The sequence below is a fragment of the Vicia villosa genome, unplaced genomic scaffold, assembly GCF_029867415.1.
Source record: "Vicia villosa cultivar HV-30 ecotype Madison, WI unplaced genomic scaffold, Vvil1.0 ctg.000903F_1_1, whole genome shotgun sequence".
Lineage (NCBI taxonomy): Eukaryota > Viridiplantae > Streptophyta > Magnoliopsida > Fabales > Fabaceae > Vicia > Vicia villosa.
In genome coordinates this window covers 170790-189469 of record NW_026705406.1, presented here as the reverse complement: position 1 = coordinate 189469, position 18680 = coordinate 170790, and positions in this window count along the sequence as shown.

Here is an 18680-nt window from a genome sequence, read left to right as displayed (position 1 = left end):
CTCAATTGGCACATTTAATTCCTAAAATTGCTTCTCAACAAACCTTTTAATTATTTCTTTAATCCGTTCAACTCCGACATAGACACCCCGTGCAGTACCAATAAACAAGTCTAGTTCTAAGAACAAGCGTAACCGTAACTTCACCTCTTTCCAACATCATCCTGTCACAATTAAATATGTTACAGCTGCTGCAACCATCTTTATAACAAGGTTCATCTCGTTAGCTTTCCGACACTTCAAATGGAACTCAAATCGGATGTCCAGAACTCCAGTTATGAATTTTCGAAGTTTCATCACGATTCAGCAATTTTCCTGCGTTTTGCTTACGGAAATTCCGCTCCAAAACTCATCCTCTTTAAATCAATCACATTATTAACATCCCCTTATCACATCTCGTCGCTTCCAAACTTAATATAACTTGAACAACACATTTCATCGCCGAAGTTCGATTTCTGCAACATCACGAAACCAAATTCATGTACGCCATCATCACCTTCTTATCCTTGTGATCATACTCGTCTCTTCGCATTACTTGCGCTTCAAAATGTTCTCAACAACATCGATAACCTCTACCATCATCTCAATTACTTACTAGTAATCCTACGGCAAGGTCTACGACAATACTTCCTTTAATCACCGCTTTAACAGCGACCTTTCACATAGGGCTACTCACACGACAACATCACAGTCCATCAGTAGCACTTGAAGCATCACAACTTCAAAATTCCATTTTCCATAAATAACCATCATCTACCCCGAGACACTCCAACTGAAATAAAAACCACAGTCTACAGCCCATGTCACCTTCACTTCAGAAAACAATAACTCCACACTCTTGTACTGCTGCCCTCCGCATCACTCTAACATCTTGCATCTGAGACATATCCGAGAAGCAAAGCTTCTCCCCCACTAGTTTTAATCCCACTTCTGCAGGCAAACAGTTAGAACACACTGAGTACCGACAGTGTTTCACACACATGTCGCATATCGAAAGGAAAAATTAACAACAAGACTCTGGTCACAACGACCGACTATGCTCTGATACCACTATTGTAACACCCTTCTAAATACCCCGAAAAACATAGCGCAAAATCAGAGTTTAACATGAATAAAAGGGCGTCACAATTTATTTAAAATAAAATTCTACATTCATGGTCATTCTCTACTGAGAAACAACATTTGATTGGAATAGAATTCATGTTGATCACAGCGGAAATTAAACAAACTTTGGATAATTCTTAAAACCACATAAAGTAATATTCATAAGGTCACATGCCTTAGTTTCAAAATAAACAATTATCCAAACAATCAAAATGAAATAATAGAGTATAAACGACTCTCAATCAAGCGTTCTCCAGTGTTACAAGTCTCAGAGCATGACCCGACACCTATTTATTAAAACTAAAGACATGACTTTAAAAGCCATCCTCACCGATCGCTTAAGCCGCTACTTCAATCTGAAATCATCAAAGTAAGGGTGAGACTACATCATAATTAAATAGCATTATAAATCGTCAGATATAGAATTCATAAGCAATTATCCACCCTACTTAGCATATTCAAATTTATCAATTCATACCAATCACAAGCACAAGTCAAAAGTATGCACCAATAACACAACACAATCATAACACCGGATTTCATCCTGACATGTCACAATTTATACAAAGACCATGTAGACTCTTATGCATGTGGTACCATACATGGGCTAAACCCATCCGACTGATCTATTCATCACCGAGATACAGCCCAACCGGCACAAATTCCACACAATGGGAATTATGCCCACCATTTGATCCACAACATCACCGGGATCCATCACCAAAATGCATATGAATGAATGCACACATATTACATACTTACAACATCACCAATCTGATGAACAACATCGTCTCACATAACTCAACATAGTTATCACCAACAAGTATGTACATGTATCATGCATCATTCAAAATAAATCAAATTATCATGATACGATCACAACAATCACCACATGATCAAAATGAACAGTGTCATTACCAATAACTCACCAAAAGCAACACCGAATGATATATTCTGTTTCAGCACCATCTACAATTATATCATATATAATTCACACCACATATAACGTCAAATCACAGTTATATCATTACAACATCACCACATTGTCACATTAACCAAATCATGCACACAATGTACAAAACACGCCATAAACGAAATAAATCAAGATTTTCAAAATAAAATCAAGTTATTGTTGTTTTCTTTACTTTATATCGTAGAGTATTTAATTTAAGAAACAACGTCCAAAACGGCGTCTAAAACGGACTTACGGTTCGAAAATTAGAAGCTTTTAAAGTTAGAATAGTTTTCAAAACGTGCTGTTGGAATTTATACTGGAACCCGGTTCCTCCCACATGGGAACCGGTTCCTGGACCCACAAATGCTATTTTTAACGTTCTAAAACAGTGGAATCCGGTTCCTCCCACATGGGAACCGGTTCCCACGAACCCAGTAGCTGAAAAACATGATTTTTAAGGCTTTTATGCATCCCAAACACATACCAACTCATACCATTACGAAATTGATCACCAATAACATCAAAATACTCCAAATACATGATTCTAATGCACAAACAACATACTATAACACCATGTAACAATACTACATCATCAATTGCAGTCAATTCATCAAATCATGCATGTCAGTGTTGGTATTTCACAAAACCTAACATCCCAAATAGAGATTCTAATCCCTTAATTCAATCCTATCATCATCAAAATCATAATACCATATAATTAGAGTAATCACCCCTTACCTTAGGTTTGATCTTCGGTCTTCCCCTTTCCAAAGCTCTTCAGTTATTTTCACGTTCTTTATCTTCTCCCAATTGTTGTAACCCTCCTATTCCACAATTTCCTTCTATTTTATGAGAAATAGAATCACTTTGGTTAATGGGTCTAACAAGTTAACACCTCCCTTTCTCACTAACCACAACACAGCCCAATAACTATTTTCCAATATTTCTCAATGTTCCTCATAAAATCAATTATTCCAATTAAATAATTTTCCTACTTAAATTAAATAATTAGAAATAATTTTCGGGGTGTTACAGGGCATACCCCCCAGATCATTACAAAATAAAGGCGCGCAGGCCTAACACTTAGACACATAAGCTAAAAAATTTCAAGCACCTTCTTCAACAAGGACCTCCTCGGCTTCCTGCATCACTGGCTCCTCCCCGAAGACCGGAGAAACAATCTGGTCACCCTCCACGCGATGATAAAGCCCGGTACCCTCGGTCACCAACTCCACCCCAGGATTCTTCAATTTGAGCTGGGCCACAGTAGAGTTATAGGTGTCCTCGGCAGCCGCTACACAATCGCTCCCTAAGACCCTGATATATTGGATCAGGTCCTCCCGAGTTAAGAGAGTCCTCTCCTCTTCCGATTCATCCTCAGCAGGAGCCTGAGAATGGCGAAGATAGGCCTCCCTCACCGAGGAGGACAGCATCGGCCCAAACAAAGTCCGGGAGAGCAAGGTGTATTGACCTTGTACATCAGCCAAAGCATCCTCCTTCGCACTCAGCCGAGCCTTCAGAGCCGCCAACTCTTTGCCCTGTTCCTTCAGCAGCTGCTCTCGGTCCATCAGGGCGGAAGTCTTCATCTTGACATCCTCCTCGAGCAATCTCACGGCTTCCGCAGACAAGGGGGCCGAGCGAGCATAGAGAGTAGCCATTTCCAGAACCCGAACCAAGGCTGAAGCATCCTGCACAAGGAACCTTTGGTGAACAGATGGCTCCAAACCCTCAATATGAAGGGATTCAGCACGAGGGATGGTCAAAGAGGGCCCACCTTCGAAGAACCGGGGCTGGAGGAAGCATGAAGGAATGGTGAAGATATCAGCTACCTCCTCCTGGGTAAGGTCCGCGGCCTCGGTCCTCTGTCACTTGCGACGAACCAATGCATCCTGATCCGGATGAGGACGAAGAGGAGAAGGAAGTACCGTGACCGGCCTCAAAGAGTCACCCTGATCTGGAGTCCTAGAAGGGGAACCAGCAACACCAGCAGAAGAGGAGGAAGCACCCGAGCCCGCAACAGGGGACCTTTGCACAGCTGCCAGCCTAGGACCAGCACTCTTCTTAACAACCCCCTTCAACTTGCTCGCCTGCCTGAGCATCCGGTCGTGACGTGCCCGATCCATTGACTCTGCAAAGAAAAAGAAAAAAATGAGATGACAGCCCATCGGGAAATCACTATTAAAAAGAGGAAGCTATAAAAAAGCGATAAAGACAAATAAGTAAATAAATAAATGGGATAAAGAATGAAGGGGCAAATACCCAAGTAGGTAAGAGCCCCCTCGTCGGTCCCCCCAGCCAAAAGTTCCTTTATGCTAATCACTCCCGGTTCCCTAATAATTTGCCCATCTTCACCAACAACGGGTACCCCCGACCGATCCACTTTGGCGACGGGAGGAAGCCCTTGCACAAACTTTTGGAGAATAGCATAATCTCCCCGAGCATCCTCATCCAAATCTGAGAGCTTGGTAATGTACTGATCGGTAGGGTACTCAAAATGATCGTGGGACCAAAAGAACCTGAAACAATGCCGACGGGAAGTGACAGGCTCTCCGATATCATTAAGTACCGGAAGACCGTGAACGTCCAAGGTCGGCACACGAGCAAAGACGCTGTCTCGAGCCTCCTGAGACTGAGGTCGGATGAAGAAGAAATGGGGTTTAAAGTGCTTCAAAGAATCAGAGTAAGAATTGAAGATCTTCTTGGACTGCTTCAAAGATACCCAACCAAAGCGACCATCTTGCATCGTGCGCTGTACACAGAATATATAAAAGAACAGAGGGATCGTCGCCCCTATCTTCAAATGCGTACATACCAGCTCAAATGCCCGGATAAAGGCAATCGAGTTGGGGTGAAGCTGGCCGGGGGCTACCTCCAAATGGTTGAGAACGCCGATCTGGAACTCAGTAAAAGGAGCTCGAAATCCCATCTCCCGAAATACGACCTCATACATCGGAAGCAAGTCAGGAGTGTAAACATCGCAGATGCGACCCCCTTCGGCCGGGATAAGTACCGACCATCCTTCCCTTACCTCCGTGAAGACATCCGAGTCATCGTCCACGAAGAAGCTCTCGATGTCCAGCGCCTCCTGGTGCACCCAAGCCAATCGAGGCACCTCTTGCCGGGCTGGAGGATTTGAAGACGACGAGCCCGACACCGTCGGACGAATTTCACCGGCCATATTCACCTGAAACAAAGGGGAGAACAGTGAATTCGACAATTCAATTAAATCCACCCTTCCACCATCGTTCAGAGTGAAAGGGCACACCGACGGCCCAGAGACCAAATAATCTGCGTCCTTGCCCCTCTCTAAAAACACAGATTCCGAGTAGATGAAGCTCACGCTCGAGGACAGGGCAAAGACACAGGTCACTCCATAACAACTCATGACCCTAGAGAAAACACTAAAATCACAATCAACGATGGACTAATACTCGCAAAAATCATCAGCAAAACAGAAAACTAATCTCTCACGGATGATTCAACCGTAAAACAATCGTGAATAACGGAGAAACCACCTATCTCCGCCAGTCACCACCACTCTTCACCATACGTCTTCATAAATCATCCTAAAAATCTACCCTAACCACATGCAAACGATTCTAAACAACAATCAAAGCATGAAACACTGAAAACAGAAGTTAAAAATAAACTTACAAGTATGATTCTGACGAAGAAGTAGGAAGAATTGGAAGAAAACACCACAGCAAATGCTTACGGTCAGCGGAAGAAGGAGAAGAACGAAGCAACAAAATTCGAAAAGTTTGGGGAAAATGACGGTTACTTGTATTTATAGGCTACCAAAGGCGTCACGCGCGCCGCACATGCAACACTGCGTAGAAGCATGGTCATCATTAACCCTAAATGCCTAGGTACTAGGGTAGCCATCATTTCGCATTAAATGCGACACTCCCCCTTACCAACTTTTCTGAAACGTCGCGCTTCTGGACACCCGGCATGACTCTTCTTCTCCCCAGAAACTCGAGACCTGCCTGCCTCGGATGCCCAGGCTCGGCTCCCCCGGAAATGCCTCAGATCAAACCTCCCTTAAGTTGGGGGGCTCCTGTTCTGGACCAGCCCAATCAATATAATTGGGCCAAACCAGTTATCGGCCCAAGACCATTTAGACCGCGCGTGTCGATATTCGCCCGATCGCTCCAGGCATATTAACGAGACAGCCGACCACGAGGGACCCTCGTGCCCGGTAAACAATCAGTTCACGCGTCAACTAAATATCTGCCCCAAAAAGAGGAGTCCAATTTGCGCATAAACATCTTATAAATAGTCCTCTCACCACAGAGGGTAAGGTAGTCTTTTCGTACCCCCAAAACTCTATCATTTTGTTGTACCTTGTGGAACATATACTTACTTTGGCATCGGAGTGCCTTGCATGTACAACACCTTTTTCCCTATCAACGGTTCGGAACTTCAAGACTTCACTGTTGCTGGTCATCTGATCTGCTCGGTAAAATCAAGGGACATTTTGGAAATTTCGTCAAAGGTGATCAAGAAAGTAGAGAGATAAAAGAAATTTCCATAATTTTCTCTATTAATCCATATCCAAATCATTTAGTAAAAATAACCTTTTTTTAAATACATACTAGTACTTTCAATTAAATTTCATTTTGAATGAGAGACAGCGAGTCGACAACAATGTAGAGTACAAGTATCAATGCAGTCAACGATTGATTGGACGGTTGCTTTGAATCCACCCTAAAAGCCAGTGTCGTACAATGTCTTTGGATTTTGCGCCCTTTACTTTACTGCCACAGTCCTCATAAGTCAAAAGTCATAATCCGATTAATAATGCCTTAAAAATGCTTTTTTATAAACGAGGTTGGAATTCACTCTATGGAGTAAATTTTCATGATATTGGGATTCTACTACAAGTATTGCTTGACCTATATTGAGAGTAATATTTAGTTTTTCTACAATCTAGCTCTTCAATTTTCAATATAATTTTATTACATTTTTTTAATTATATTTTTTAATTCTATCACTTTAAATTTAATATTTTATGACTTGTGTTTAAAATAAGAATATTATAATATTTTTTTATTGATTCATTTATTTTAATTAGCATAAAATAATCAAATGAGATGGAGTGAGTATTTATTTTTAATTTCTGTTTTGATTTTCATGCCAATCATCTTATCTATTTATCTATTTGGTGGATATATGTGTAAATATTAATATTATATCGTATACAATTAGATTTTCTATAGTGACTTTCACTACTGAGTAATTTTAGCCAATGAAAATAAAAAGATTTTTATTGATGTATTATAAATCATTGGATTTCACATTGACGGTTTGTATTTTCTTGAATGCGTAAATGTGTTAAAAAATAAATGTAAGTAATTCAAATTCCTTCAAAACTTGCTTATAAAAAAAAATCCTTCAAGACTCGCAAACAATTTTATTTTAGGCTGTGTAAGATTAAAAAATGAGCAATGATTATAGATCAAATTTGAAAAATAGATTTACGATTTTGATCTCAGTTTTTAGGCTGCCCGGTTAATTTGATATATATTATTGAAATTCACAACTTATAATTTGTGTTGGTTATATCGATAAGAAATTAACACATTTTGATTTGAATTTGTGAAGATGCAACTAGAAAAACCGAAATGATTTGTTAAATGATGGAGTAGAGTTTTGATGTAGTGAAGCAAATTTAATGTGTGACAATGTGGAAATGAATCTGAAAGGGCAACCTTATGAGGCAACTCATATGCTCTTTTTGCCTTTAAGCTTCCATATGTCTTCAATTATGGCAATTATAATAGTATTTTTATCAAATACTTCATGACTTTCCTTTTTAATCAATATATTCATTCATTACATGGTTTTAGTCACTTGATTGGATATTCCTTATCTTGAATTTGTTCACTATTTATATTTTGTAACTCTTATTTGCTCCTGGTCGGTCTTAAGTTTGTGTCACTACGGCTACAAGGTATTTTTCACTTTGGGTGTGAGAATCCTCACTACTTTATCCTTTAGAAAAGGCATCTCGTTGGATTGATGTGTATGAGTGTTGTATATAAGTTATCCTTAGCTTCAATTCCCAAGTAATGTCGGACTATTTTGGTTAGTTCGGAGGAGTTGGCCCTAAGTCGAGGCTAAGTGACACTCTGCAAACTTTGAGTTTCCATAGGAACCACCATTGTTCCTCTAGGGAACTAGAAATACTTGGCGAATGATGGAGTAAAGTCTTAACGTGGTGAAGCATATCCCTAGTGTGATGATGAAGAGGTGGATCTGTAAGGTTAACACTTCAATGTCCATGTCAGTAAGAGGATGAGAAGTAATGTGAGTTATGGATTTCAAATCATTGATCCACTTTATGCAACAGTAAATTAGGGGGAAAATATTATAAACTGGACAAATTCCCGATTTGTTTGAAACCTAAATGTCATATCCATTAGGATCCTTCTATAACAGCCTATAACTTTGCACTTTTTATAACTATAATGTTTCCCTTAATTATTGATCCCAACGGTCTAAACCAGACAAAGGGTGATATATAAACATTAATATTGAGATGCATAATTATTTATAATCATTTATAATAATCACATTAACATTAATGTTCTCCAAAATATAATCACATCAACATTAATGTTCTCCAAAATATCCTTCTAAATTAACAAAGTTGACAAATAGTTAAATCTCTCTTGTGATATTGATGATCTCAAGTAGGTTTTAATCAACTTCAGTTTTGAAAAACTACTTTTCGCCGATGCTATAGCCACATAACTGTTAGCAAAATTCTATAAGCAATTGATACATTTGGATAACAATCTACATGTTTGAAAAGTTTAAGAATATATTTGATAGACATTGTTTCATTTGACAAATTAAATTGTAACATTATTCATTTATTGAAAAGATCATCTCCATCAACATCTGATAAATTGCCATGAGAAAAAGTTGTTTGAAATTTAATACAAAATTCTTCCAACTCATTATCATCCAATGACTTTAACATTTGTGAATCATATAAAAAATTCAAAAATACTTTCAATTGTCTTCAATTTCTCAAACCTAATTTTCAAAGAAGTAATTTCCATATCAACAACAATAAGAAAATAGTCAACTTTAAATTATTCATCTGGTGACTGATTTTCATGTTCTTCATTGTTCACTCAAAAATATTTTTTTCTAATCACACACTGTTTTGTTGGAAAGACGGGCTCAAAATTCATTTCAAGTGTAAAACCTTCCTCTCGAGATTTTTTTCAATATGATAAGAAATCTTCCATATGTTTTATGTTAGTATCCATGCATATAGACTTAAATTGTAACTTTTTGCTCACCATATTAATAGAATATAAAATCTCATACCAGAATAACCATACCAAGAAAATTTCAAAACTATAGTGCATTAATCAAACTCTCCACCTTACTCCTTGTCTTTGTATTATCACAACATTAATATAATACTAATAAAGCCAATCTTATTTAGAGACATTGAAATCTAATAACTTTGACTTTCTTAATTCTACTTTTAAAACAAGTATTAGACAAATATTTTATGGTTAAACTAGGAACATTATCAAGAAATTTGTTCCATCTTTTTGTAGATCCCGAAAACAATTAATATAAGCGTTGGATAACTCCAAAGAATGAAATAGCCTTAACGTAAGAATGATATTAAGACTATGACAAGCACATGAAATGTATAATACTCTAGGATTAACCTTAAGAAATATCTTTTGAGCACCTTGATGTGTTCCTTTCATATGGGAACCATTATCACAATCTTGTCCCCTCACATCATAAAATAAGATCAAGAGCCTTTAAAACATTTATTAATTCATTAAAAAAAATCCTAACCCGGATGTATCATCGACTTTTAAAAATTTTAAAAAGAACTCCTCAATCTTTTGTTGGGTGAGAATATGCAGTAGGAAAACAGTCTAGGGGTGAATATAATAAAACAAAAATTCTGTCTGATTTTCCAAAATGAATTCTCAAAGGTTTCTTCAAAATTGCGTGCGAAAGATTTAGAGCAAAAATATGAGAATTATACTTTTATTGAAACTTGATCACGTTAATACTTAATCACTTCACTAATATGAAAGATGGTTTAATGATGATACACAAAGGTTAGAAATTTATTCAGTTGTATACTTCACGAGGTGTGTTTATACAACGATTCAATTTCAATGAATTTTAACCTCAACACTTTCTCGGAATTTAATCACCACTAAAGCTCGATTAGACACAAATTCTAACAAAACCACCTTACATAATAAATTGCTAACAATTAAATAAACGATAAACTACGCTAAGAATTGAGAGAGAGAGAGAGAGAGATAGAGAGGGAGAGAGAGAGAATACATCAGGATTTATAGTGCTTCAATGTTCGTCCTCACTTTGCCTACTGCACTCTTCAATTGATTCCTATTGGAACCTGCTTTGTTCCTTTCTATTTTGACAAATATTGCAAGAATTCATACAATCACTTATCCATAATAATGTTGAGAAAAATAAATATTCTATCTGGATCTTGACTTGTATACAGCGTAATATAAAACTCTTCTGTGTAATCTTTACTAGATTCACACTTCTTAAATCTTCTAGCTTCATCAATATTCTACAAGACTTTGTGTGTCATAATCACCCATTGATCCACCTTGAGCTATGAATTGTCTGAAGATTTGAGAATAACTCCACCTTGTCCACAACCTTCGACATAGTCACTACCAAGGTGATCTGGAGAGAAGAACCTCCTTCATTTCACTTGAATTTGTCAGCACAAATGACAACAACCTCAATCTTGCAAGCTACCTGAAAATCTCAACCAAATCTTCAAGAAAAATTAGTTTCAAGATTGCGTCTCTCTCAATCAATTACAAATCTCACATGATAAGATCTGAAATCAAACTAGAGGTTGAAGATAAAAGAATTGCGTTGAAAGGGTTTTGAACTTTCCAAAAGTAATAGTGTGTAGGTTTCACACAAAATCACAATTTTGATTATGAAAACCTTACATGAAAAGTGATAACAAAATGATTTTATACATGCTTGATATTAAGCACAAAATGGATGAAAAAAGTTTGTTAGATTCAAATTAAGAATATTTCATGATTTGAGTCAAATGAGCACGTGAAGTGGAATAAGAAGGAAAAAGAATTTTGACCCATTTCTCATCTAATTCGAATCAAGAACAAAGTCTGATTCAAATCAAATACCTCGTGGTTCAAATCCAATGTTAATCCCAATTCAAATCAATTCACATAGAGTGAATCAGAAAAATATGGAAAAACTGTTTGATTCAAATCAGGTGTAAAGTATGATTCGAATCAAATCAAGTAGAGGTGACCCAGAAAATTCTTGATTCAAATCAAGTGTAAATTCTAATTCAAATCAAAGTGTTTGAAAACCTTTGGTTTTCCTCTGTTCAATTTGATTCGAATCGAACATACAAAATCTATATTTTTCATAGCTTTTAAAATACTTTGAGATTTTTCTTTCCACCTAACTTGAATCAATAATACACATGGTTCTTATTCCATTGACTCATGCAATTATTTAAAAGCATCATGATCAAGCTCGGATATTAGAGTTGAGTATTGTTCTTGATCGAAGCTTTTAAGCAAGGTCAATTATTGTTCTTAGTTAAGGTTCTTGACTAAGTATTATTTATTTGAAAGTGTAATCTTTCTATTTGGTTCCTCTGGTCAGAAGGTGTGTGAATGCGTTTTTATCCATGCGGTGATTGGAAGTGGAATGTCGATTTCTCATATCTAGATGTTGATTTCTAGGTAGAAGTTGCACTGGGTAGTGATTAGGAGAAAAGTTATAAACCGTGACTGTTTAGGCTTTGAACTAGTAGTGCTAATAGTGGATTTCCTTCCTGGCTTGGTCGCCCCCAGATTAGGTGTTGTTGCACTGAATTGGGTTAATAATTACTTGTGTTATTTATCATTCCGCAGTTTATTTCTGTTTTGATATTTTTGCTTCTAGCTAGCAGATGTTATAACATATGTCTTGAAATTGTGTGTTGTTAGGACATATGTCTCGACATATATTTATAAGTGTCATAATTTCAATTGGCATTAGAGCAGGCACCCTGTTCTTTTTATTGGGTGAGCTCCAGGGAGAATATTTTCTGATACTATGCATAAAGAAGGAGGATATAAGAATAAACCACCTCTGTTGGATGGTTCTAATTATGACTGGTGGTAAGTCATAATGGTGGCTTTTCTAAAATCCTTGGACAGGAAGGCTATTTTGAAAGGATGGGAGCATCTTGTTAATAAAGACAAAGAAGGGAATGTGTCCTTAAAATTTGAAGAATATTTGTATGATGAGGATGATAAATAAGCTTTTGGAAACTCAAATGCTTTGAATGCTCTATTTAGCGGAGTAGACAAGAATTTTTTCAAGTTGATCAACTCTTGCACTGTAGCCAAGGATACTTGGGAAATTCTTAGAACAACTTCTGAAGGCACATCCAAAGTAAAGATGTTTAGACTTCAGCTTCTCACTTCAAAATTTGAAAACCTAAAGATGAATGATGATGAAAGTATTCTGGACTTTCATATGAATATTCTTGAAATTGCAAATACATCTAGTGCCTTGGGAGAAAAGATGTCTTAAGCAAAACATGTCAGAAAAATTCTTCGGTCCTTACCTATAAGGTTTGAGATGAAAGTAACTGCCATTGAAGAAGTTCAAGACATTAATAAAATTAGAGTTGATGAACTCATTGGGTCACTTCAGACATTTGAAATGGTAGTAAGTGAGAGATATGAAAAGGAGAAAAAGAACAGCTCCAGAACTTCAGACACTGAAAATGAAAAAGGTCAAATTGACATAAACACTGGATAAGGGTTGTCAAGATCTGTTGTTTTTTAGGAAAGGAACTCAATCATTTATTAAACAAAGTAAAGATAAAATCTAATGTCCAGGACATCATTTAAGAGATTAGTAGGGACAATGCTAATCAAAGAAGAGTGATTATAACAGATAATCCTTTAAAAAATAAAGAAACTGCAAAGAAGGTCATAGCCCTGACAGGGAGGTATGAATATGACGAAGACTCTGATATTAATGATCCAGCCTATGAAGAATTAACTATCTCCTAGAAATAACTCTGTGAGAAAACTGAAGAAGTGTGCAAAGTAAGTGAAATATAGAAGAAGGTCTTGACTCAACTTCAAGAGGAAAAATAAAAACTACTAGCCACAAATCTTGAGCTTCGAGATAAGGTAAATCTATTATCTTCCAAACTTGAAATCATAACTAGTAAATCTAGCATGTTAGATGAAATTATTCAAACTGGAGAAAGAGATAGAAAAATCATTGGTATATGTTTTAACTATCGGTCCTTAAATAATAAAGGGAAAACATATGTGACAAAAGATATCTCTGACAAAAAGAAGGATGAATTAGCAATGTCAGACTAAATCTTCAAACATCCTGCCCAACATAAAAAAGGTCAAACTAGAGTTAAATGTAGGCTGTGGAAGTGTCATTTCTATGGAAAGCATGGTCACATCAAACATTTCTGTTTCAGATTATATGGATATCCAAGACACTCCCCTTATCATAGAGATAACCATGATATAAACTAATTGTGGTGTAATTTTTTTTACCCCCCCGTTTCACTTGGGAGGACGGCACGCCGGACCTTTCACGCAAAATTTGGAAGGAGAAAGGCGCCCTTGTGGGATGAATTTTATTTCAGTTCTTCCTACGACAGCACACGAACTTTTTAATTATCCTACGAGGAGGAAGGGGAAAAAGATCTCAAATAAACCCTAAGAGTTTTCTAGTTGTGGGGATTTCACCTAATCAGAAGTTCTGGAGTCCGGGAGTTCGGTTATAAATAGGGTAGGTTTTAAGCACCCTACATATCCGTAGTACTCTACGGGAACCTTCTCTGTGTCTATGTGTTTGTGTTGCTGCTTGATTGGGAAAGTTTCTCCTTTGTGTTAGGAGAGAGAATTGAATTGAAAGACAGATAAACTGTCTGTTTTTGGTTTTTTATTAGCTCGCTGAGATTCCTTGTGAATCTCATGCCTACATATCCTTAATGGAAGTCAGAGCTTTTTGTAGTTCGGGGAACTAATTAGGGAAATGAATTGATTTTTTTGGTGCCTTGCTTGAAGCTCAAGGTTGAAGCTTGGAATTAAATCTTTGTTTACAGGAAAGAGACACGAAGTCATCTTTACAAAGAGGTATTCCTACTATTCCACCACAAACATTTTAAGTGACAGATAAGCTGAGTTTGTTTCATTAAGAGAGGGACCTTACTTGGTTGTGTGCAAGTATGCCAGTCGCGTGTCTCTTGAATGAAAGAAAGATTCTCAACCAGTTTAGGGAAAGTTGTACAAGTCTGGGTGTGTGTGCCAGAGCATGCCTTTCAGAGTCCTAAATGGGAGAATGTTTGAAATTGAAATTGAAATGTTTGTTTGTATTTTGAATGTGGTGAAATAGGAGAAATATCTCTCCATAGAGATAAATCATATCTATCTACTGTATAAAAGATTTGGACTTGACTGGCTTGTATGAGGCTCAAGCTTGAGGCTTAAAAGGTTTTTATTGACTCTGGGAGATGACTCCACTGGGAATTGAATTTGACTGAATGAATTCGTGTTCTGTATGAAGCCCAGAATTGAGGCTGACTCTAGTTGGAGAGTGTTTATTTTATTTAATTGAAAGGTTTATTTTGGTGTTCTGTACAAAGCCCATAATTATGGCTGACTCTACCTATGGAGACTCTATTTTTCTGCCTTGTACAAAGCCCAAGGTTGTAGCTGACTCTGTGAGGAAGGACTCACTGTGGAGACTCTATTATCTGCCTTGTACAAAGCCCAAGGCTGTGGCTGACTCAGTGGGGAAAAGATCCTAAAGGTTAGGAATCTTTTGACACAGGAAATGATGTTTATCTGCCTTGTACAAAGCCCAAGGTTGTGGCTACTTGATGGGGAAGGACTCACTGTGGAGACTCTATCTCACAAGCCAAGGCCAGAAATGCTTCATTTGGAAGATATGGTGCAAAAGATTATAGGTCCTTTTCAAAGGTCAACCAAAGGCTGTTTTTTGTCAAAGGGCATATCATCAAGATAAAATCCACAAATGAAAAATATGTTCCAAAGTGGCTTATAGAGGACATCCAGAGGTTTCCAAAAAGTCCTAGAACTCCTTCATAGCTTAAAAATTGAGGGAGATATGCCTTGTCAAAGTTGGGTAATTTTGGAGGCAAAATGTGAAACAAAAGAGGTTCAAATTGGAATTTTTTGCAAGTGGGCCTAACTTTCCATGACTTAATCTTGGTCCACAAGTTACTTATGTTATCCAAACCATGTGCCACGAATTTTAGCTTTTTATTTGATTTTATATGACTTTTATTTCATTTAAGAATGATTTAAAATGATGTAATTAAGAGAAAAATCAAATATCATGTTAAAGAAGATATTGATCAATTCCAATCAGTATTAATTGCAAATTTGCAATATATTTTCGTGCACAAATGATTGGAAAAAATTGGTACAAAATTGGACAAGAATAGCAAGTTTCCATTCAAGAATAAAATCAAATGTCCAAATTTTAGCAAGATTTGATTCAAGTGATATTTGGGCTATTGCTTTGACCTAATTCATTCCCTATAAGTAGAGGACACAAGCCACACGAAGAGAGGTTGAAGATTCTGATCAGAGGCAAGAAATAAAGAGTCAAAATTTTTCAAGAAAACTCAGATTCGGTTTGAAGGATTGAAGTGCTTTCAACAGGATTTAAAGAGTGCAAAAGCTTCCTTGAAGGTCTCTGAAGGTGACTGGACATTGGCATAGCATCAACACCCCCAGATAACCCTCCAATTAGCCGAGGTATGTGGTTTTAAAGATATGTTCGATTAGAGTAATTCGTGTGCATCCATAGCAAATTGATTGAACATTTTGATTGTTCTTGATCCCCTTAACGTTTCTGGGTGGTTTAATTTGAGTTTGTGTGTTTAAAACGTAAATCACCATTGTTAGACAAACTAGGGTTCTTGATCCCAATTTGGGGTTTTCTGTTTAGAGGTAAAATTAGGGACGATTAAAGGTACCATTGTGTTCGCATAGCCTAGATGAAGAGAATAGGACAGGTGCGAAACATTTATGCATATCTATTCTCTATTCGCTATTTTCCAGGTACAAAGGCTACGAACGTAATCATAGCAAAACCGTAGCAAATATTTGCAGTTTTTTGCAGGTTCATTGGGGAAGACGATGAGGTGTCAGAACGTGACTGGTTTATTTAAATTTTTGCACCTGTTTCCATATGCTTCTTTTGATATTAAATATAATATATTGTTGGTATCATTTAAACGAATAATTTGCATAGATGGAATGGTGGGGGCGCGTGTGGTTGTCTTTGGGGTCCAGGGTTCGATCCCTGCCCCTTTTTTATATTTTTTTACAAAGTTTGCTTTGTTATCCCATGCGTGTCTAACCGTGAGATGCACCATGGTCCCTCAAATCTGGCCCTTTAATTCATCACTGACTTAGATCCAACACACCCAGGATTAGTCCCTATGCCATGAGCCTTCAGGTCTGCCACACTGAATAAAAACCTTAAACTAACTTATTTATTTTAATTAATTTAAATATTTAGTTAATTACTTTTAATATTTGTTTATATAATAATAAATTATTTTCTTAAATAAATTAATATATATTATAAATATTAAAATTTTAATTTATTGATTCGTTCCGATTAAATCCATTAATCGTGATGGGCAATAATTGATTTTCTAAAAATACTTATTTAATTAAAATAAAAAGTTTTATTTGGCTAAAGGGTTTCAACCATTTTTATTGGTTGCGATGATTAGCCTATTTTTTCCATTTAAATTCATTATTACTTATAATCGAATCAATCGATTACGAGGGATAATGATACAAATTAAATAATAAAATTTCTAAAAATACTTTTATTTATTATTAGTGATAATTGAATCCATCAATTAAAATTGGTAATAATACACTACTAATCTTTTAACTATAGTGATCAAATCTATTGATCATTGCGGTTAATAGTACATATTAAAATCAGGGTTGTACGCCCAAACCTTAAAACACTTTCCAAAACCTTCTCAAAACTACGATTTATCATAACTGCGATAGGCCACTCAAAAAGCCTTCAAACCATATCAAATCAAATTCTAATTCTAAGCACTATGCCAAATTTGTCTTTTAGCAGCACCCCTACTAAAGCGCTTTTAGGAGAAAGCGCTGGTATAGGTTTCGCTAAAAACAAAATAAAAAAACACGCAAAAAAAGCGCTCTTAAAGGGGGGGGGGGGGGGGGGTTACGAAAGCGCTTTCAAAAAGCGCTCTTATAGGGGGGGTACGAAAGCGCTTTCAAAAAGCGCTCTTATAGGGGGGGTACGAAAGCGCTTTCAAAAAGCGCTCTTATAGGGGGCTTATGAAAGCGCTTTCAGAAGCGCTCTTAAAGGGGGGGGGGGGGGGTACGAAAGCGCTTTTACCCTAAAAAGCGCTGGTAAAGGCAGGGCTACCAGAGCGCTTTTTAAAAGCGCTTTCATAGCTGTTTCGTTAATTACATTTTTTAAAATCAAAATAATAGCTGTTTCATAATCCCTAAATCTTCTTTCACTGCCATCGCTGCCCAGAACGAAGAAACGAAGAACCATCGCTGCCCAGAACGAAGAACTCCATAAAAACTCCATAAAAACTCCTCAAAATCGTATCTCATCCTCAAAACCGCAACACTTAATCTCCATAAAAACTCCATTGCTTCCCAGAATACGAAGCTAGACGATGAAGAATCCCTGCCCAGAAAACGAAGACGAAGAGAAGACGAAGGTACACGATTTATAGTTCTGTTTTTGACATTTGAAAGATTAGTGTTTATAGGTATTTTATTCAGACCTTTACTAGACCTTTCAAAAAAGACAGTGTATGTTTCTTCAGAAATAATGCATTTTTGTGTTCTCTGAGTGATGCTGGGGATGGAATAGACCAATGAATATATATTGTATTCAGGGACAATGTAACATAACTGTATAGTTCAGCTTGTGTACCCATTCAGCTTGAGAGATTACTATGTCGTTATGCTGCCGAATCGATATGTTTGTTGCTGTGAAAATTCTGTTTTTATCTTTGAAAATTTAGACATTAATCTACATATAATTTAATAGCTGAATTTTAAATATGTTTTGAATAACATTATATCAAAACTAAGTAATGTGATGGAGTATCAATTTGTTTGAGTTGTATCAATATTTGAAGGCTAGACCTTGGGTTTGTTAAACTTGCATTGTTTAAATAATTGCTGAAGATGTAACCATGCTATCTTTGAAATTGGTGTCAACTGATCCTAACTAGACACACCAGCATGTTAAGGAGAGGGGATTCTAGTTCCGCTAAAAAGGAATAACAAAATTTGATTATCAGAACCTTGTATGTTGACTGTGTAGATTGCTTTAAGTGGCCGGTATGCTTGGAAATGAAAAGCGAAAATATGATTAAGAGATAGCCCTTTATATATGTTGCTTCCTTTATGTGTTATATAGGTTAGTGTATGTCCAGCGATGGTTTTAGGTTGTAGTTTGTGCTACAGTTTGCATATAGTTCCTTCACTTTTATGATATTTGTATTTAACAG